The 22,464-nt window shown below is 44.1% G+C and overlaps 8 pseudogenes; all 8 read left to right on the plus strand.

The window, feature by feature from the left end:
* The first annotated feature begins 8,055 nt into the window (after nt 1-8,055).
* LOC149244964 (5S ribosomal RNA) lies at nt 8,056-8,174 on the plus strand (annotated as a pseudogene).
* An 823-nt stretch (nt 8,175-8,997) lies between these two features.
* Nucleotides 8,998-9,115, plus strand: LOC149244965 (5S ribosomal RNA; annotated as a pseudogene).
* A 590-nt stretch (nt 9,116-9,705) lies between these two features.
* On the plus strand, nt 9,706-9,823 carry LOC149244966 (5S ribosomal RNA; annotated as a pseudogene).
* Nucleotides 9,824-10,048: 225 nt separating this feature from the next.
* Nucleotides 10,049-10,167, plus strand: LOC149244967 (5S ribosomal RNA; annotated as a pseudogene).
* Nucleotides 10,168-12,005: 1,838 nt separating this feature from the next.
* On the plus strand, nt 12,006-12,124 carry LOC149244968 (5S ribosomal RNA; annotated as a pseudogene).
* Nucleotides 12,125-13,057: 933 nt separating this feature from the next.
* On the plus strand, nt 13,058-13,176 carry LOC149244969 (5S ribosomal RNA; annotated as a pseudogene).
* A 468-nt stretch (nt 13,177-13,644) lies between these two features.
* LOC149244970 (5S ribosomal RNA) lies at nt 13,645-13,763 on the plus strand (annotated as a pseudogene).
* Nucleotides 13,764-22,321: 8,558 nt separating this feature from the next.
* LOC149244971 (5S ribosomal RNA) lies at nt 22,322-22,439 on the plus strand (annotated as a pseudogene).
* The last annotated feature ends 25 nt before the right edge of the window (nt 22,440-22,464 follow it).

Here is a 22,464-nt window from a genome sequence, read left to right on the forward strand (position 1 = left end):
TTGTTGCATCACATAAGACCTCAGCATGTCTTCCACCACTTGATTCACCCGCTCAGTCTGCCCGTCAGTCTGCGGATGATAAGCGGTGCTGAAGTTCAATTGAGTCCCCAGACCTTCAAACAAGGTCCTCCAAAAAACTGAAGTGAATTTAACATCGCGATCAGATATTATTGTTTTTTGCAGCCCATGAAGTTTAAATATATTCTGCATAAAAACATTTGCGATTTGAGCCGCACGATATGTAGATTGAACTGGTATGAAGTGGGTTGACTTACTGAGTTTGTCTACTACAACCATTATAGAGTCATTGTTCTTTTTGGATTTTGGCAATCCCATAATAAAGTCCATGGTAATGGTCTCCCACTTCCATTCTGGTATGGGTAATGGCTGTAGTAAACCCGCAGGGTGTTGATGTTCAGCCTTAACCTGTTGACATTCTAAGCATCGCGCCAGATATTCTACCACATCTCTTTTCATGCCTGGCCAATGGTACTCCTTCCGAAGCGAGGTGATTAATTTTTGGTAGCCTGGATGTCCCGCATAAGGGCTTTTATGATATTCATCCAGAATCTTTTCTTTAATACCGCTCTGATTGGGTACATAAATTCTTTTCTGGTAACACAGAATTCCGGCTGCATTCAAATTGTACCCTTGTTGTATTATATGGGTATTTAAGTTCTGCACCAGCTGCTTCTTTTGTAGGTAAATTCGATCTTGTGCAGAAGCCTCTTCAATTTCTTTGTCAAGGGTGGACTGTCCTTCACTAATACCAATTTCATAAATGCAATGCATTTTTCGGCTCAGTGCATCAGCTACCCTGTTCTCTTTTCCTTTCAAGTGCTTAATTTCAAAATCGAAATTTCCCAAAAAGTCCACCCACCTAGCTTGTCTAGCGTTCAAGGTTGGTTGACTAAAGTAGCTAGTCAAGCTATGGTGATCAGTCATCAGCAAGAATTTTCTTCCCACTAAATAATGGCGCCACATTTTCAGCGCATGAACAACCGCGGTTAACTCCAGATCATAGGCAGAATATTTCTGCTCATGTTCCTTTAACTTTCTGGATTCGTACGCGATCACTTTACCTTCCTGCATTAACACCCCACCTACGCCCTCCTTACTTGCATCGGTGCAAACTACATAATCCTTTTCCGGATCTGCAACACTCAGCACAGGTGCGGTAGTGAGCAGGTTTTTGAGCTGTTCAAAGCTCCGTTGACAATCTGCTGTCCACTTGAATACCTTGCCCTTCTTTTGCAAAGAGGTGATAGGGTATGCAACCCTGGAGAAACCTTCTACAAACCACTGGTAATAACCAGCCAGCCCCATGAAAGATCTGATATCTGCCACGTCCTTGGGTATTGGCCATTCTATTATAGTTTTGATCTTTTCGGGGTCCACAACTATACCTTCTTTTGTAATGATATGTCCCAAGTATTGGATCTGTTCTTTATAAAAATCACATTTGCTAAATTTACCATATAGCTGATGCTCCCGTAGTGTCTGCAACACTATTCTGAGATGCTCCTCATGCTCTTTAATATTCCGGGAGTATATAAGTATATCATCAATAAAGATTAACACGAATTTGTCTAGGTACTGATGAAATACACTGTTCATCAAGCACATAAATGTCGCAGGTGCATTGGTCAACCCGAAAGGCAGTACCACAAACTCGTAGTGCCCATAACGAGTACGAAAAGTTGTTTTGGCTATGTCCTCATCCTTAATTCTGATTTGATGATAGCCCAACCTCAAGTCGATCTTTGAAAAGATTGTCGCCCCCTTCACCTGATCAAACAGTTCATCAATGCGGGGTAGTGGGTATTTGTTTTTAACTGTCAATTTGTTCAGCTGTCTATAATCTATGCACATTCGGAGAGTTCCATCTTTTTTCCTAACAAACAATACAGGGGCTCCCCAAGGGGATACACTGGGACGGATATACTTCTTGTCCAACAACTCTTGCAGCTGCATCTTTAACTCAGTTAATTCCGGCACACTCATCCGATAGGGTGCTCGGGATACTGGGGCTGCACCGGGTACCAATTCAATGGTGAAGTCCAAATCTCTTTTGGGCGGCAGCCCTGGTATTTCTTCCAGAAATACATCTGTAAAATCTCGCACTACTGGTATATTTTCCACAGTCGCAACTTTATCTTTAGATCCAGCATACCCTACTTGTATTGCATATATTTTACATTTCTTCCGGACACTTTTAGCTAGTTGTGAGGCCGTAATTGGCCGGATCTGCACTGATTTTTGGATACCTTGAATTTCCTTTTCCATTCCCAGTTCATCTCGGTAAGAGATTGTTTTTGTCTTGCAGTTTATTACAGACCATCGCTTTTCCAACCAGTCCATTCCTATCAGCACATCATATGATCCAAGAGGGAGTACATTCAATTCTGTTATTATTGTCTGACCAGCTAACCTTAGTGGACAGTTGCTAACCTTAGTCAGCACTCGTCTTTTTGCCCCAGTGGCAAGCTGTACTAACCAAGGATTTTTAAACTTAATAGTTTGCAAACTACAACTTTCCACGACCTTGGGACTTACATAGCTTAAAGTAGCTCCTGGGTCTACTAAAATGGAAACAGTTCGATCAAAGATCTTACCTTCAAACTCTATCATTGTTGGATGGTAATCAGCTTGTCGATCCTCAAGTGCTGCATTTATTCTGGGCATGGACCAGGCCACATCTCCCACCGTAGAGGCTTTGTAGATCTGGGACACCTGATCGCTTTCCTTCCGATGAGGACAATTTTTAATATAATGGGGTCCGCCACAACCCCAGCACTGAACTGGTGGCCTAACTGAGCCCTCATTATCCATTTTAACCGGTTGTTCACTATATTTAGATTCAGCAGGTGGCTTAAATCTGATCTGACTTCTTGATGGGTTTCTAGTGCTAGCCCCTTTCGAAAATCCCTTGTGAAAGCTGCTGCGAGTTCCCTTAGCTCCCACAATCATTCTGCTGCTCTTTCTATCTGCCCAGCGCTTCCCAGAATTTTCTCCTTTTTGTTTGCTCTGCTGATAACATATTCTAGCCTTCCGAATTGCTTCGTCCATCGTTTTCAGATTATCAAACTCGATCCTTTCCCGCATCGCCAGGGGTAGGCTGCTAACAAACCGCTGCACCTTAGCCTTCTCCTCTCGAATGTACGGTACATAGCGAAGCAGGGATGTAAATTTAGTTATGAACTCATCTATGGTCTGATGTCCAATCCACAGATCATGAAATTCTCGTGCTTTTTCATCATAGAAGCATTCTGTCAGGTATTTTTCCTTAAAATATTTTTGAAAAGTCTCCCAAGTCACATCTTGCTCACTCACACCCCACACCATCTTGACTTCTTCCCACCATAATGTGGCCTTGGCCTGCAGCTGGAAAATAGCCAGCCGTGCCTTAAGATGGTGATCATACTCATACACTTGGAAATACTTGTTCATATTGATTAGCCATGCCTCTGCGGCTTCTTCTGATTCCCCATCGAAATGAGGTGGTTTAATCTTCCGAAACTCCCCTTGCAATTCTATCCGCGGTCTTTTTGGAGTTTGATATTCAGAAGCGTTAACAGACTTCTCTCCTCGCGTCTCCGCCATTTCCTCTGCTTCCTCCTGTTCAGTGTGATAACTTTGTTCATTTGTTACTCGTGTCTATTCAGGCCTAGGATGAGACCGCTGTTGATGTTGTTTATCAGATAAACTTTTCAGAATCCTCTCTTGTTCCATGTTTAATCTTGCGTTGTCCTCACGCAAACGGTCCATTTCGTCCTTCAGCTCCTGGACTGCCCTCAATATAGTCAAATCAGTGTTACGGCCTTCGGCTCCCAGTTGTACCCATAGCTCAAGATTCCCCTGAGGGCGAGCAACACTATCTGGTTGATCCAAATTTCCATGAGTAGCGCTACTTATTCTCCTCATTCCGCTGTTACCTGTACAAGATTAGTTCATTCAACAGTTGTATTTGTATATTCCAATATACTCTTTACTTGCTTGTTATGATACTATTTATGCATTGCTGTTTTATTAAAATTAACCCGAGGTCACAGAGTTGTAACCTGGGCTCTGATACCAATTTGTCACGTACCAATTACAGATCTCAATTTTTTTTATTTTACCACTATATAATCTTGCATATATGTCACATTGATTTTTCTTTGTACCGCCAACCAATGATAAATACTATTGTTGCCGAGCATTATAATCAAAGTTTACTTATTACAAAATCATTCAAATATTATAAATATATTTCCACCCGCTCATGCAAAGGTTATTAATATTTTCTATATACATCTTCCCATACCCATTATTCGATATCGATTTGACAATGGATAACTCTTATTATATCGTGAGTTTGTAACATGCGGAATACAACTACAAAGGTAAAAACAGATGCAATGAACGGTACTCATTCTTAAATGTTCCTTTATGGCATTTACGATATTTATGTGTTGGTTTACGTTTCCGAGGAAGCTGAAGCCGTGGGTTCTGACCGGCTCCGGCGCTCATCCAGCTGGCTTATTTTGCATCGTTCGTTTGGCTCGATGAACGGCTAGCTAACAATCCTTCATGTGCCTTCGCGTGCCGAACGCTCCAGACGCCATACGGCCTGACACCTCGAACTTGCCAAAACTTGGTTGCCTTTCCCGGTTCTTTTCCTGCTGATCGGATGATGGTGATAAGCTCGCCCAGATCCAGGGCTGTTGTCAAGCCACGCAGCAGCGGAAGCTGCTAAAGTATTTATGAAGGGATTCACTCATTCGGCTCGTTTCTTATTTTCAATATTGAACAGCGTTATGGTGCTTTGCATTACCCTGAACCTTTCGCCTCCATGTGAACTAGTGCACAGCGGAATGTTTCGGCCACCCTTCGCGGATTCAGGTATGACTATTTCTTATACAGGTTCCGCTTCTCTCTATTCCTGCTTGTGTTTTACACAGGTGCATGAGCTTCCGCAACTCGGATACGGTTACGGTCTCTAGTCTCTGCTAACTCGTTTACGTTTTTTTTTCTCAGCATTTTTATTAGAGCTCTCAGTTATGGTATGATTGTTGTTCTCAGGAGGATGGCTCGATGGCTAACCAGCGACATTGGGAGTCTTCTCCGCTTCGCTGCCATCCCAAACCAGGTAAGAGCTATGTGTTTACCATCGACCCATTTGGCTTTTCCCAAGGTAGTGGCTGAACAGTTGTTCGTCTGAACAGGAATGTCAGGGTTTTCTCTTATATTTGGAGTCCCTCGACCATACTCAAGGGGTTCCCTCGCTTGGGGATTTCTATGTCTCATTCTCATATTTGGTGGATGTATTATATTGGGTTTTACCGTCCACACTCAGGCGGAAACCACCGCTAAGAGGCGCTGTACGCCGAGCTTAAGTTGTATAATCGGTCTTTCATTATATGACCTAATGCTCCTGAGCGCAGACAATACTTTTTGTTGAACACTGTTTTTGGTTTATATGATGCTATTTCTCAGTTTAATCTTGAATAAGAAATTATTACGATGACACAGGTATCTTTGTATGACTCTAGTCTATATTTGATGCTTTTGGCGTACTCGCCTTTTCTGTGGCTTTACTGTGAACACGGCTTGATTATCAGTCTCTGTTCGTATCTTTTTAGTGTAAATTCGTTTTATGGTTAATTCTTTCTATATGAATGGTTCAGACATTAAGCCCTGCGGCCGAGTACATACATAAGCTCAGTCACGGCGATTCTTTTGGAATCGGGACAATCTGTTAATAACTGTTTTGCATGCATAATGTTAATGGTTCTTCTTTCAATCCACAGTGACAAGGATGTGTTCGACTGCGTTATGTTTCAACCGCATACATATGTATATTCTGCCAAATGTGTTCTGTTATATAGATGCTATTGAATGTTGTTGCTACGAAGCGTGTGCATGGTTCCGCCGACGAGTCGCTCGGCCTGCGGTTCTCCTTGGTAAAAGGTTTGAGTAGTTTTCATATGTTTTAATGTTGTTCTCGATTCGGGGTATGAACCCTTTACTTCTGCACAGTGTTAAATTTCTTTTCGTTTTCATTCCTAACTGGTTACAGAGAAGGGTTTAGCCGCATTCTTTTCTGTTTAGCATTTCACAGAGTTTTCTGTTTAGTATTTCACAGAGATTTCAGTTCGATATGTTTTCTTTTACCTCTGTTCTTTGATTGAAAGGTCCAGATTCTGTCTTTGCCAGTTGCGCAGAGACTAGATTTCTAAAAAGAAATGATTAGATTATTTTTCCATTATCTTTTCTACCTATAAAAGACTATAAAAGGTTTCCACAGATAAAATGCTTAGCAAGCCATACCTGTTTAGCAGCAAACCTGCTTGTAATGCTTGTCAACCTCCCGTCCGTAGGAAGATCCTCCTCGATCTTCCACCCCCAAGCACTTCTGCAGATCTTCTTGTCTGCAATCCCTCTGGCTATGCCAGGTCTTGCTATCTGATCCTAACCAGACGTAGCAGATTCAGGAAGTCTTTTCCTTCCAACACATGCTATCTGGTCACTACCAGACATAGCATCTCCTCATTCCTGCCATCTGATCCCCACCAGACTTGGCATTCTTCCCCCTTTTTCCTCTTGGGGTCTCAACTGTCTCCTGAAGGTAGTTAGGTTTTTTTTTTTATTTAACTACCTCAACAGTTATTAACCACAATTAATCATACACTCAAATTAAATAGTGATGACACAATTAATTATCATAATAATTAACAATACTAACAACAGAGTTTTATCAAACAGAGTTTTAGCTCACAGTTAAATTTACTATTTTACCCAACATTATCACTTCACGAGGAGCATTACATGTCTAGAATTTATCACAAAAGGATATGCACCAGGTCCTTCCGAATACCATTCTGATTGCAGGATTAGATTTCACCATTTCCAAACTCTTAGGCTCAACAAGGACTACTTCTCCTCCTTTTTTTTGTGTCTGATTCCTGGGCTTTCCATCTAGATTTTTGAAACCTACAACACAAATTTCAACTATGTTTCGTGGCACACCAATTATGTGGAGGAAAGGTCAACTGACAGCACAATGGACAAACTGACAGCGCAATGCAAAGAGGTGACTAATAGGTTTTTTGACAAGAGTTAAATGGATTTGTTGTTGGTGCTCTGACAACCCTTTTTAACATGCAGTGTATACGATGTGTATGGAACAAAATCATAAAATTCAACTACCATGTTTATGGATCAACACACCTTGACTCATATAAGTTACACACAAACCCTAAGCATTTAAAACTCATCCAAACTCAGACCAAACTATAGGCAAGGTTTACGCAACAATTGTGCAGCAACACATACAAACTTTATCAATTGATGCGTCACTATTTTTTGAAAGAAAATTTTTGCTGGAAAGGGATATCTCCTACCTCAGACAATAAGAGAACCCGATTTGAAGCGGTGGGAGACATATGCAAGGAGCTAGAGGCAGTTTCACAACAATTGTGTAGTGACTATGTAGCTCCAGAACTTGTGCAACTGTTGCGTAGCAATTTCCTCACAGTTGAAAAATAATTGTCTTCGAACCCATATTGCACAGCTCTCGGCAGGTTAGAGGTTCAAATCATATTCTTTTTATGAATTCATATTTTGGGAAAGTGCCTGGATAATCAATGGAAAGCCCGACGAGCTCTACACAGTGTCATCGGTGGCCGTAAAACTTATGACTTCTTCTTCTTCTTCTTTGTCCAGTTGGTTGGCCCCTCGCAAGGGATGAGGGCGTTGCCGAATGGGAGAATGCACTTCGCCGAGGGAAGGGGAGCAAATATAATGTCGAACTACTTTGGGTCGAGGATCATGGATGGGTCGCACACACTCATTGTGGCTCGCAGGTCTCCGTTAAAGAGGGGAGGGGACGAGATGCTTGTGGTTGTGATCATAACAAAGTTAACGCACTGGATCCCATTAGAACTCTGCAGTTAAGCGCACTTGGGCGAGAATAGTACTGCAACGAGTGACCTCTCAGGAAGTTCTAGTGTTGCACCCTCCCCCCTTTTTGTGTGGTGCCCATTGAAGAGGGGGAGGGGGCGTGATACTTGCGGGTGCAATCATACCAGTGTTAATGCATTAGATCCCATCAGAACTCCACAGTTAAGTGCGCTTGGGCTAGAGTAGTACTTGGATGGATGACCAACCGGGAAGTTCGGGTGTTGCACCCTCCCCCCTTTTTGTTCGATGCTCGTTTAAGAGGGGGAGGGGGCATGATCCTTGTGGGTGAGATCATATTAGAGTTAATGCACTGGAACCCATAAGAACTATGTAGTTAAGTGTGCTTGGGCCAGAGTAGTACTGGGATGGGTGACCTCTCAGGAAGTCCTAGTGTTGCACCCTCCCCCTTTTTTTGCGAGTCTTTGCGGTGAGGTGGTCCACGCAGAGCTGCATGATTGGTCCGTACGAACGTTGCACCGACTCTCTCGGTTCTTGCGGGGCCTTATCAGGTGGGTGGTAGGTGTTGGAGGGGCAGAGCAGCGGTGGAATCGCCCTGAGGGCGGAAGTACCAAATCAATGTCTTGAATCCGAAGAAACATTGGAAAGACCCTAGCGAGCTCTATCCAACATCACTAGTGGCCGCGAAACTTGTGCCTTTTTCTCTTGCTTCCTCTAGTTGGTTGGCCCCTAGTGGGGCAAAGGTGCTTCTAGGTCGAGAAAGAGGCCGAGGCATTGCTAGGTTGGGGAAGTGGTTGAGGTGTTGCACTGCACGGGAGTAAAGATCATGTTGAACTGCTTCAGATCGAGGGTCATGGATGGGCCCCATGCACTCCCCTTGGTGTGGTTGTCACCCTTGAAAAGGGGGAGGGCGTGAGATCCTTGCGGATGCAATCATACTAGTTTTAATGCACTGAATCCCATGCGAAATACATAGTTAAGCACGCTTGGGCTAGAGTAGTACTAAGATGGGTGACCTCCCGTGAAGTCCTAGTGTTCCACCCTCCCCATTTTTTTGCAGTTTCCATTGAAGAAGGGGAGAGGGCGTGTTCTTGTGGGTGTGATCATACCAACATTAATGCGTTGGATCCCAATAAAACTCCACAGTTAAGTGTGCTTGGGCTAGAGTAGTACTGGGATGGTGACCTCTTAGGAAGTCCTAGTGTTGCACCCTCCCCATTTTTTCGTGCGACTTCGTGGTGAGGTAGTCCACGTGGATCCATCGAAACGTTGACACCAAAGAAACTGTGTCTGATTAACATGAAAGATATTTTTCCCTAATCGTGATGAATCACAGAAGTTCAAGTTCAAAAAAAAGACGCCAATTTATCATCCTACTTGGAAGTCACAGGGGGGATTTTAGAGCAACAAAGGTGACATATTGTGAGAGTGGAAGATGGACACAGGACTACTGTCATTGTAGCAAATACGTCATGAGGAAGGAAGGTTAGAGGTTCAAATCATATTCTTTTTAAGAATTCGGATCTTGGAAAAGTGCATGGATCATCAATGGAAAGCCCGACGAGCTCTACGCAGCATCATCGGTGGCCATAAAACTTACACCTTATTCTTCTTCTTCTTCATCCAGTTGGTTTTCCCCCACGAGGGCAAAGGGCGCTGCCGGGTCAAGGAATGCGCTGCGCCAAGGGAAGGGGAGCAAACATTGTGTCAAACTGCTTCAGATCAAGGAACATGGATGGGTAACACGCACTCCCCGTAGCTCGTGGGTCTCGGTTGAAAAGGGGGAGGGTGCGAGATCCTTGCAGGTGCAATCATACCAATGTTAATGCACTGGATCCCATCAGAACTCCGCAGTTAAGAGATTTTGGGCTAAAGTAGTACTGGGATGGGTGACCTCCTAAGAAGTCCTAATTTGCACCCTCCCCCCTTTTTGTTTGGTGCCCGTTGAAGAGGGGGATAGGGCGTGATCCTTGCGAGTGCGATCATATCATCGTTAATGCACCAGATCCTATCAGGACTCCACAGTTAAGCACGCTTGGGATAGAGTAATACTTAGATGGGTGACCTCCTAGGAAGTCCTAGTGTTGCACGCTCCCCCCTTTTTGTGCGGTGCCCATTGAAGAGGGGGAGGGGGCATGATCATTGTGGGTGCGATCATACTAGCATGTATGCATAGGATCCCATCAGAAATCCACATTTAAGCATGCTTGGGCTAAAGTAGTATTGGTATGGGTGACCTCCCGTAAAGTCCCAGTGTTACACCCTCCCCCTTTTTCTGCGCGGCTCTGTAATGAGGTGGTCCACGCAGAGCTGCATGATTGATCCTTACAAATGTTGCGCCGACTCTCTCGGTTCTTTCGAGGCCTTATTGGGTGGGTGGCGGGCACCGAAAGGGACAGAGCAGCGGTGGACTCGCCCTCAGGGTGTAAGTACCAGGTCGGTGTTTTGAATGCGGAGAAACACTAGAAAGCCACCATGCAACGTCAATGGTGGTCGCAAAACTTAAGCCTTTTTCTTTTTCTTGTGCTTCCTCTAGTTGGTTGGCCCCCTACAGGGTGGAAGGTGCTACTAGGTCAGGGAAGATCTTGAGGCGCTATGCTGCACCGGAGCAAACATTGTGTTGAATAGCTTTGGATCAACTGTCGTGGATGGGCCCCACACACTCCCTGTGTCTTGACGGTCTCCCTTGAAGAGGGGGAGGGTGCGAGATCCTTGCAGGTGTGATTATACCAACGTTAATGCAACGAATCCCATCAAAAATATACAGTTAAGAGCACTTGGGTTGGAGTAGTTCTGGGATGGGTGACCTCACGAGAAGTCCTAGTGTTGCACCCTCCCTCGTTTTTTTGCGGTGCCAGTTGAAGAGCGAAAGGGGGCATGTTCCTTGTGAGTGCGATCATACGAGAGTTAATGCACTGGATCCCATCAAAACTTCAGAGTTAAGCGCACTTGAGCTACAATAGTATTGGGATGGGTGACCTCCTGGGAAGTCCTAGTGTTGCACCATCCCTGTTTTTTTGCACGGTGACGTAGCCCACATGGATTCATTGAAACGTTGACGCCGAAGAAATTGTGTGTGATTAACCTGAAAGATATTTTTCTCTAATCGTGATGAATCAGAGAAGTTCGAATTCAGAAACAAGATGCCAATTTATCATCCTAGTCGGAAGTCATAGTGAGAATTGTAGGGCAACAAAGGTGACATATTGTGAGAGTGGAAGATGAACCTAGGACTATTCACATCATTGTAGCAAATACGTCATGAGGAAAGTAGGTTAGAGGTTCAAATCATATGCTTTTTTATGAATTCGTATTTTGGAAAATGCATAGATCATTAATAGAAATTACGGTGAGCTCTACGTAGCATCATTGGTGGCCACAAAACTTACGCCTTCTTCTTCTTCTTTATCTGGTTGGTTGGCCCCTTATAGTGACTAAGGGCATTGTCGGGTCAGGGAAAGCGCTGCGCCAGGGGAAGGGGAGAAAACATCATGTCAAACTACTTCAAATCAAGGGTCATGGATGGGCCACACGCACTCCCCGTGGCTTGCGGGTCTTCGTTGAAGCGGGGGAGGGGAAAGATCCTAGCGGGTGTAATCATACCAACGTCAATGCACCAGATCCCATCAGAACTCCGCAGTTAAGCATGCTTGGGCTAGACTAGTACTAGGATTAGTGACCCTTGAGAAGTCCTTATGTTGCACCCTCCCCCCTTTTTGTGTGGTGCCCATTGAAATGAGGGAGGGGGCATGATCCTTGTTGGTGTGATCATACCAACGTTAATGCATCGGATCCCATCACAACTCCGCAGTTAATTGCACTTGGGATAGAGTAGTACTGGGATGGGTGACCTCCTAGGAAGTCCCAGTGTTGCACCCTCCCCCCTTTTTGTGTGGTGCCCATCGAAGATGGGGAGGTGGCATGATTGTTACGGGTGTGATCATGCTAGCGTTAATGCACCGGATCCTAGAAAACTTTACAGTTAAGCGCACTTGGGCTAGAGTAGTACTAGGATGGGTGACCTCTGGGGAAGTCCTAGTGTTGCACCATCCCTCCGTTTTGTGTGGTGCCCATTGAAGAGCGGGAGGGCGCGAGATCTTTGTGGGTGTGATCATACCAGCGTTAATGCACTGGATCCCAACAAAACTTTGTAGTTAAGTGCGCTTGAGCTAGAGTAGTACTGGGATGGGTGGCCTCTTGGGAAGTCCTAATGTTGCACCCTCCCCCAGTTTTATACGGTACTCGTTGAAGAGGGGGAGGGGGCATGTTCCTTGCGGGTGTGATCATACTAGTGTTAATGCATTGGATCCCATCAGAACTTCACAGTTAAGCACGCTTTTAGTAGAATATAACTGGTATGGGTGACCTCCCGGGAAGTATTAGTGTTGCACCCTCCCCCTTTTTTCGTGCGGCTCCGCAGTGAGGAATTCCACACGGATTCATCAAAACATTGACGCTGAAGAAATCATGTGATTAACTCGAAAGATCTTTTTCTCTAATCGTGATAAATTACAAAAGTTCGAGTTCAGAAACAAGATGCCAATTTATCATCCTAGTTGGAATTCAAAGCGGGGATTCTAGGGTAACAATGGTGACATATTGTGAGAGTGGAAGATGAAACCATGGCTATTCACATCATTGTAGCAAATACGTCATGATAAAAGTAGGTTAGAGATTCAAATCATATGCTTTTTATGAATTTGAATTTTGGAAAAATGCATGGATCATCAATGGAAAGCCTGACGAGCTCTACGCAGCGTCATCGGTGGCTGCAGAACTTACATCTTCTTCTTCTTCTTCTTCATACGGTTCACTGGCCCCCCGTGGGAGCTGAGGGAGCTGCCGAGTCAAGGAATACGCTGCACCGGGGGAGGGGAGCAAACATCGTGTCGAACTGCTTCAGATGGAGGGTCGTGGATGGGATGCACACACTCCCCGTGGCTCGTTGGTCCCCGTTGAAGAGGGGGAGGGGGTGAGATCCTTGCGAGCATGATCATACCAACATTAATGCACTGGATCCCATCATAACTTTGCAGTTAAGCACGCTTGGGCTAGAGTAGTACTGGGTTTGGTGACCCTCGGGAAGTCCTAGTGTTGCACCACCCCCCGTTTTTGTGCGGTGCTCGTTGAAGAGGGGGATGGCCATGATCCTTGCGGGTGAGATCATATCAGCGTTAATGCACTAGATCCCATCATAACTCCATAGTCAAGCATGCTTGGTCTAGAGTAGTACTGGGATGGGTGACCTCCCGGGAAGTCCTAGTGTTCCACCCTCCCCCTTTTTCTGCGAGTCTCCATGGTGAGGTGGTCCACACGGAGCTGCATGATTGATCCGTACGAAGGTTGCACCGACTCTCTTGGCTCTTGCAGGACCTTATCGAGTAGGTGACGGGTGCCAGAGGGGACACAGAAGTGGTGGACTTTCCCTGAAGGCGGAAGTATCGAGTCAATGTCTTGAATGTGGAGAACATTGGAAAGCCCCCAGCGATCTCTATGTAGCATCGATGGTGGCTGAAAAACTTACATATTTTTCTTTTCTTGTGCTTCTTCCGATTGATTGGCCCCCCGCAGGGCGGAAGGCACTGCCATGTCATGGAGGAGGTCGAGGCGCTGCACTGCACAGGGGGAAGGGGAGCAAACATCATGTCGAACTGCTTCAGATCGAGGGTCGTGGATGGGCCCCACACACTCCTCGTGGCTCGATAGTCTCCCTTGAAGAGGGGGAGGGTGTGAGGTCCTCTCGGGTGTGATCATACCAGCGTTAATGTACTAGATCCCATCAAAACTCTGCAGTTAATCGTGCTTGGGCTAGAGTAATATTAGGATAGGTGACCTCCCGGGAAGTCCTAGTGTTGCACCCTCTCCCGTTTTTGTGCGGTGCCTGTTGAAGAGGGGGAGGGGAATTCTTCCTTGTGAGTGCGATCATACCACTGTTAATGCATTGAATCCCATCAAAACTCCGAGTTAAGCACGCTTGGGCTAGAGTAGCATTGGGATGGGTGACCACCTGTTAACGGGAAAAGTGTCTATTCAGAACGACCCTATCCCACTAAGGTGTGACAGTGACCTTAGAAACAAACAGAGAAAACTACTTTTGTATTCTTCTTTATGAACTATAAACAAAGAGAAATAGGATGAACCAACCTCTGTCTTGCGCTAGTCCTTTGATCCAATCTCTCTCCTCTTTGACAGCTTCCAGCTACCTGCTCCCTTACTTGCCCAGCTTCACCAAGTACCTGCAAGATCACAGAAGAAGGAAACTATACAAAGACATGGGTTTATATTCATAAAAAGCTTAGGATCAGATTTAAGCTAAACATACAAATGTAACAAACATCAATGATACACAAGCATGTAGGAGAAACTCAAATAGTTTTATTGATATAACAACAAGATCCAGGAGGAGTTACAACCGATGATTCTTGATCTAGCATCAACCTCACAGCAAAGAATCCCCTCTTCACCTCCAACAAAGCATAAATCACCCAATACTTTGATATCTATCTCAAAACCAACAACAATTCTCTGCAATGTACAAAATTCCAGCCTCTAGATCTCTGGGATGAGGGATCCATATATAGATGTATGCAAGGAAGATGAGTCAGCTTATGATTTGACTAGTGTCTTCTCTCTGTCAGTTCTTGCTTCCACTTGGAGACTGAGAGCCTCTTACTCATCCTTGGTCGGATTCAGTGAGGCAAGTGTCATTGGGGAAGATTCTGGAAGCTTCCATTGTCTCTCCACCTCGCGGAATGACACTGCCATTTGTCATTTCTTGCTCAACGCACCCTGGTAGTGCATTTAGGTGCGTTGCAACGCACCTAGCTAGTGTATTTGGGTGCTATGCAACGCAGCTAGCTAGTGGAGCAGCTGAAATGATCCTGATTTGACTGATTCCGAGCAGTTTCTGGTGGAGAACTTCTGGGAGAAGCTGCAATTTGTTGACCTTGTTCCTTTAGGAGTTAGAACGACACTTTTTGGGGACTTAGGAGCCCTTGGTTTATGGACATTTCATGCTTAGAGCTGTAAGGCACAAAAATGTCTATAACAGTTGCCCCCTAAAGTATGAGGTCGTTTATCGGGTGAAATGCTTTATTAGGAGGATCCGAAGTTCTTTCAATGCTAGGAGGAGACCTGTAATAAGATACAATACAATACATTATCTTCATACTGTTTTCATGATCTAGCTGAGGCGGGCATTCCCATGCTCAACTTTATAAATTCATTTTCATGTACATAGGACAGGCAATCGTCTGATGGTAGACTGATGATTCTGATAGAGTCATCATCCTTTTGGTAGGATGATTATCTGTGCTGCAATGCTGTACATTTCAATGTCTTTATTTTCCTAAATATATATCGCAACCCGGATGGATGAAACTAGATCCGGGGTCTTCAATCTCGTCCGATCTTCACTCGAAGTACAAGTCGATCCATGTGAGAAATGTCTTGAAGTCGAACATGGAAAGACATCGCTTGATTACCAGTCAATGATGTAAACTGTTAACAAGCGCGAGAGGAATCACCGATAATGATAATGACCCTCAAGGTACTGCAGTACAATTCACGTGGTGTGAATAAAGGACTTGGTGTCGAACACCATGCAAAATCTTTCGGTCGAAGGTCATTGATGTATACCTGTCGCCGGAAGTGAGAAACTTGCCATTGAGGCATGCAAGCTTCAAAGTACTGAATGGGGTGTTCCTAGATCAACTTCTTGGATAATGAGCTGATGTCGACAAGAAGCGATCCGTCAAAGGAGGGCCTTAATGAATCCCACATCAATGACATGGAACGGAGCAAATGATTTTGATGGAGGTGAAAACGATCTGATGATATATGGTTCAGGATGGCGGTCATGAAAGAATGAAGTATAATGTATGGTAGTGGATAGGACACAGGTGACTTCTCTGGATGACTTCTCTTGAACATGTCGGCGACACTTATGTGATGGATTGGTAGCATTTACCCCAAATGTGGATGGTATGGCGTGACCATGGTGATGTGACCGGTGAATGAAACAACCCAACCCGACTCGGGCACGGAGTGGAAGTGTCATGTTCAAGAGCGACTTGCTACCAATAAAGATTCTTTGAGTTTTCTTCCCAATTTTTCCCCAGTCATTGCTGACCAGTACCTCTTTATTTTTGTCAAGCTTGAGGAGGATAACATATGCTTGTTCCATAATTTTCCCTTCGGGCAAACCCATCGCTATGTTTTAACGAGCCTAGCGATAGTGAAACTCGTTCTCGTCTAAAGACAAGTTTGTCGCTATTAATCTTTTTAACGAGTCTAACGACAAAGATAACTCGGTCCTTTTCATTTTTAGAGAGTCTGAAAAGGTACGTAAAGGTAACTCCAAAATTCGTTTTTCGTCATCTAACCCCTTAAGTCTGAAAAAGTATAAAACAATACAGAAGGGATGAATTTTTGATAGTTTTAACGAGCTAAACAAAACAAGTGCTCGATCTTTTTGTGCAATAATCCCTCAGGTCCAAAAAGATTAAAATCTAGAGGAGGGATAGCACTTCCTATCGCTTTAACGAGCTGGAAGGCCAAAACTCGGCAATCTTTTCATATTTTACGAGTCAGTTGAAAAGAGCTTAAAGAAGACTCGTCTTTTGAGGAACGAGTGATAAAATGGGTAGCAGCTGATTCCAGGTAAGGGTTGGAATTTTCCAATCACGGCAGTGTCACAAGGATGGATATCGAAATCACTCTTCGCACCTGTTCCTCAAAATGGGTAAACAATCAAATGGAGGTGAATGATCGGCCAATGGAAAAGTGGAGGTGACGGTGCAAACACGACCAAGGCTTTAATGGCTGAAATGCTTCATTCACAGTGGTTATTTACCGGGGAATAGTTCATTTTTTAACGAGCTTAAATGCGGGTGGAAACATTTGCTCATGTCTTATGTTTATTTTTTAACGAGCTTGAACTATGTGCTAAAACTGCTCGATTAATCCAGTCATATGATAAGAATGTCTCATATAAAAATGGCAACTTTTAGATTTTTGCCCCACATCCTTTCTTTATGCAAGTTAGGAAACGACTAATCCAAAAAACAGATAAATAATCGCTCTTTCCTTACACTCCAAAAGGTTTGCATGCCCCTAGGTATAAAATATGGTTTCAAGGTTACCCCTCAATTTGCAGACAAAACATTTCTTCTATCAGGAGAGGCCTACCTCTTACAGGTCACCCAAAGATTGTTCTATTCACGGTGCAAACAAAACACTTCTTCGGCGATGTCTACCGAGATAAACAAGGGTGAGCGACGACGTCCGCCAACTCACATAACTTTGACAAGAGAATCTTATTCTAGAATAACCCCTCTTCCACTGATGGACGGGGTACAGACTAGTCATATTCTCCCACGGAAACCTACCCTATACCCGAAGTTTTCTTGCCGAAGCAGACCAGGACGCATGCCCCCTGGGTTTTAGTCATATCCCTCCGAATTACTCGCGCTTATCGGGAGGACGGACTGGGGATTGAGACATTTCTTGCATGAAGAGACCATTTAGGGATGGTATATGACTATTTGCTATGCGTGATCCGGGAAATGAAAGCTGGTCCACGAGCTTGACCACTCTTCCTTCGTGCGGAAAACACATTACTCTAAAGAGTGAGGAGACGATGACTCCCATGCAATAAATATAGTCTCGTCCAAGGAGCAGGTTATAATCCAAGGGTCCTTGAACTACCATTACGGTCATGCGAACTGTCTTCCCTCTCAATGTTATGGGCACATCGGGAAGGATCCCTAAAGGTCGACTGGTTCCTTTATCAAAGCCTGTCAGATTTCTCATCTCAGGCGAAAGCAATGGCGAACCAAGCGTTTTCCAAGCAATAGAGGAAATGATACTCACAGAAGCCCCCTCATTTATGATGGTACCAGCCATGACCATTCTATATATTTGAACGATAATTCGGAATGGTATGCTTGTTGGCAAACGGGGTCTGCCTAGTTGATTCCAGTCGAAGGAGACAACTACGTTGCTTGGAGGTGGGACCGAGTAGACGGCCGGGTATGGCTCTGATGAACTTCCTTCCTGCGGTAAAGGAATGGGTAGATTGCCCCCATGTTCGTCGAAGTCTGTGTTGATGAAGAGAATTTGGACGGTGTCATCCTTGTTCTCTTCAGTGACTGTATCATCCGAAGATAAAACCTCTGAAGGCAAGACCGGGTCAACTGCCACCTCGACCTTTTGACTTTTGTCTGGTATAGATTCAGTTGGTTTATCTTCAATGATAGGCGCTTCAGCCGACCACCTGAGCGGGCCAGCTGGATTCTCAACTAGTGATGGACTCGGCAAGAGTTTTTTATATCCAGGAGGAAGTCGTAACGGTGAAACCGGACGATCATCCAAAACTCTTTTAGCTTCGTCTAAGAAGGGACAACGGTGGAGGGCATGATCGCCTTCGCACAGTTTACAAGGAAATCTAGCTTTCCCTTTTTGTCCTAGGGCTTCACTTTCACTAGTTGACGGTGTGCTTTCAACATGATCACCAGAGGTTGATGACACCAGATTGTGCAAACGAGGAGACCAGTCCCTTAGTATCCGGGGGATGCAAGGACAATCTCTGTGAAAGTGGTCTCCTTCGCAAATGACACATGGCGATTTAGGCCTGGTCGGTGCAGTGTGTGGATTTTCGTTAGACGACACTCGTTTTCCCCCATTCGTCTTTGGCTCCTTCCTCTTTTGCTCTTTCTTCTTCTTTTCCTTCTTCTCCTTAGGAACTTGGCTTTTAGCTTTACCAGTTCCATCAAACGAAGATGAAGAAGGAGAGGAAGAATTAGAGGAAGTAGAAGGCTGGTGGGCAGCTCTGGACTCGTTTAATTGCTGATTCGATTGTTCAGGAATGGTGGTGTTCTGAACGACATTGGTTGAGAAGATCCATACTGGCAAGCCAATTTTCAGTCCTGGAAGCGACAATGTGGCCATATGGGGCACACCAACATCTCCCCAAGAGGAGAAGGGACTAGGATTTCCACCAAGGGGAATTCCTTGGTTGGTAGGCTCCATTTTCTCAACCCAAGATCAACGTAGGAAAAGGGTATGAATATTCCATTTAAAATAAATTTTAACACGCTTTGACACAACTTGTTTTTTCAGTTTTTAAGAGTCGAGAAAAAACAAAAGATGACTCTAGTCTCCTTCGATTTTTAATGAGCCTGAAGTGACAAGTGCTCAGATGGACCTTTTCCGTTAAGGAGTCTGAAAAGGAACGAAAGGGACTGCTCTGGGGGTCTAGGTAGAGGGAGTACCAAACCAATCGCAAAACTGCAGAATACTTTTTACGGCATGGCAGTCAATCTTCCCGAATGCTGTGTTCGGTGCATTGCGATCAGTAGGGCGGTCGACACGGCTTCCTATGGATAAAAGGTTTTAAGCCTATAGGGGCCTCCCAATATATACTCGACGGTACGTGGGAGCACAAGTCCGTACTGGCACTTATCGTCTCAGAGTGGAGGAATCACCCAACCATCAGTGAAGACAACAGTTACCAGGCTTTACGACGCCGGAATACGTCTCTAGCCTAGACCTCTAAATGATGTGCGTTAAGTTCCAAAGCATTGTTAAGTTCATTGAGTTTATTTTAATTTGATCTTTCTTATGAAGTTTTCCTTTTGGGATCACCACGAGATGTAGATGTAATTCCTAAAATGCAATCTAAAGATGATAAACAAGTTTTTATCTCTTTTCAGCAATGAAAATCCTAGCTACTAGGGGAAAAGAAAGACACAATCTTTTCGCAAAGAGCAAATAGCACACTGTAAATGCACTTTTCCTAAATCAAGTCAAACAGACTGCCAATATGCAAATGCACATGCATGTGTTTTGTTTTTCACTTTCTTAATATTTATGCCTAAAAAGAAATTTGTTGTACAAATCTGAATTTGCTTTCAAGTGACAAACACAAACAAGCTTCTTTTCGAAATCAAAAGGTAGAGATGATTACGACACTTTATGATTTTGAAATAAATACTCGTTTCGACACTAGAAAGTCACAAATTCAAGCCAAAGGCAAAAGTAAAAGCATAATCGACTGTCAACAGCAAATAAACTTTCTCCTATGATCAAAATCGACACTTGCGACAGATTTGAATCAAAGGACGACAGTATGACTATTCTACTTTTGCAATGGAAAACTGTAAATGACATAACAAACACATAAAAAACATCTACAGTTTCTTTTATACAACTGAGGTGGAATTACAGCAAGGAAAAGGGGTTTTTAAACAGACACATACACTGATCACAGGCTGCAAAAATCAGAGACAAAACTGAAAAAATGAAGCAAAGAACCTCAGCTGCACAAGGCTAGGCTGATTAGTGCACCTGTTACACAGAGAAACTGGATTGCAACGTAGGTTGCCTTCTTGGGAACTGCGATGAAATGCAGGAACTCTTCACAGTACCTGCGCTAGGGCAGAAACGAGAATTCTATCCTGGTTCTGGGTCACGGTTTGCAGTTTAATCTATGGTTTTTGGCCGAGTAAAAGCAATCAGTAATGCACAATCAGAGGGTAGATTTAAAGAAGGTCTAAGAGCTATCACAAAGGGCAATCAGATCATTTTTGAATCAGCTGTTCAAATCATAAACAGATCCAGTGAATGGATTGAAGCAGCAGATGTCTACTTTGCATTTGTTAATGGCAAATGCAGTTCGATTTGCTACTTCTAAGTTTATGAAATAAACAATAAGAGAAACACAAACAAACTAACTAGACAATCGTCCCCAACGGAGTCGCCATTTTGTTAACGGGAAAAGTGTCTATTCAGAACGACCCTATCCCACTAAGGTGTGACAGTGACCTTAGAAACAAACAGAGAAAACTACTTTTGTATTCTTCTTTATGAACTATAAACAAAGAGAAATAGGATGAACCAACCTCTGTCTTGCGCTAGTCCTTTGATCCAATCTCTCTCCTCTTTGACAGCTTCCAGCTACCTGCTCCCTTACTTGCCAAGCTTCACCATGTACCTGCAAGATCACAGAAGAAGGAAACTATACAAAGACATGGGTTTATATTCATAAAAAGCTTAGGATCAGATTTAAGCTAAACATACAAATGTAACAAACATCAATGATACACAAGCATGTAGGAGAAACTCAAATAGTTTTATTGATATAACAAGAAGATCCAGGAGGAGTTACAACCGATGATTCCTGATCCAACATCAACCTCCCAGCAAAGAAGCCCCTCTTCACCTCCAACAAAGCATAAATCACCCAATACTCTGATATCTATCTCAAAACCAACAACAATTCTCTGCAATGTACAAAATTCCAGCCTCTAGATCTTTGGGATGAGGGATCCATATATAGATGTATGCAAGGAAGATGAGTCAGCTTATGATTTGACTAGTGTCTTCTCTCTGTCAGTTCTTGCTTCCACTTGGAGACTGAGAGCCTCTTACTCATCCTTGGTCGAATTCAGTGAGGCAAGTGTCATTGGGGAAGATTCTGGAAGCTTCCATTGTCTCTCCACCTCGCGGAATGACACTGCCATTTGTCATTTCCCGCTCAACGCACCCTGGTAGTGCATTTAGGTGCATTGCAACGCACCTAGCTAGTGTATTTGGGTGCTATGCAACACAGCTAGCTAGTGGAGCAGCTGAAATGATCCTGATTTGACTGATTCCGAGCAGTTTCTGGTGGAGAACTTCTGGGAGAAGCTGTAATTTGTTGACCTTGTTCCTTTAGGAGTTAGAACAACAATTTTAGGGACTTAGGAGCCCTTGGTTTATGGACATTTCATGCTTAGAGCTGTAAGGCACAAAAATGTCTATAACACCACCCGGTAAGTCCTAGTGATGCACCCTCCCCCTCTTTTCGCACGTTGAGGTAGTCCACATGGATTCATCGAAACGTTGACGTTAAAGAAATCATGTGTGATTAACCCGTAAGAGTTTTTCTCTAATCATGACTAATCACATAAGTTTGAGTTTAGAAACAAGATGCCAATTTATCATCCTAGTTGAAAATCACAGTAGGGATTCTAGGGCAACAAAGGTGACATATTGTGAGAGTGGAAGATGAAGCCAAGATTATTCACATCATTGTAGCAAATACATCATGAGGAAAGTATGTTAGAGGTTCAAATCATATGCTTTTTATGAATTTAGATTTCGGAAAAATGCATGGACCATCAATGGAAAGCACGGAAAGCTCTGCGTAGCGTTGTCAATCACCACGGAGCTTACGCCTTCTCCTTCTTCTTCATCCGGTTGGTTGGCCCCCTTGCGGGGGTTGAGGGCCCTGCTAGGTCAGCGAATGCACTGTGTTGGGGGAAGGGGAGCAAGCATTGAGTCGAACCTCTTCAGATGGAGGGTCGTGGATGGGCTGCACGCACTCCCCATGGATCGCAAGTCTTCGTTGAAGAGGGGGAGGAGGCGATATCCTTGTGAGTGCAGTCATACTAGCATTAATGCATCGGATCCCATCAGAACTCCAAAGTTAAGCACACTTAGGCTAGAGTAGTACTAGGATTGGTGACCCTCGGGAAGTCCTAGTGTTGCATTGTCCCACCTTTTTGTGCGATGCCTGTT

Source organism: Pinus tabuliformis, chromosome 7, assembly GCF_031772625.1.
Source record: "Pinus tabuliformis cultivar Carrire ecotype Pingquan chromosome 7, CPIR1, whole genome shotgun sequence".
Lineage (NCBI taxonomy): Eukaryota > Viridiplantae > Streptophyta > Pinopsida > Pinales > Pinaceae > Pinus > Pinus tabuliformis.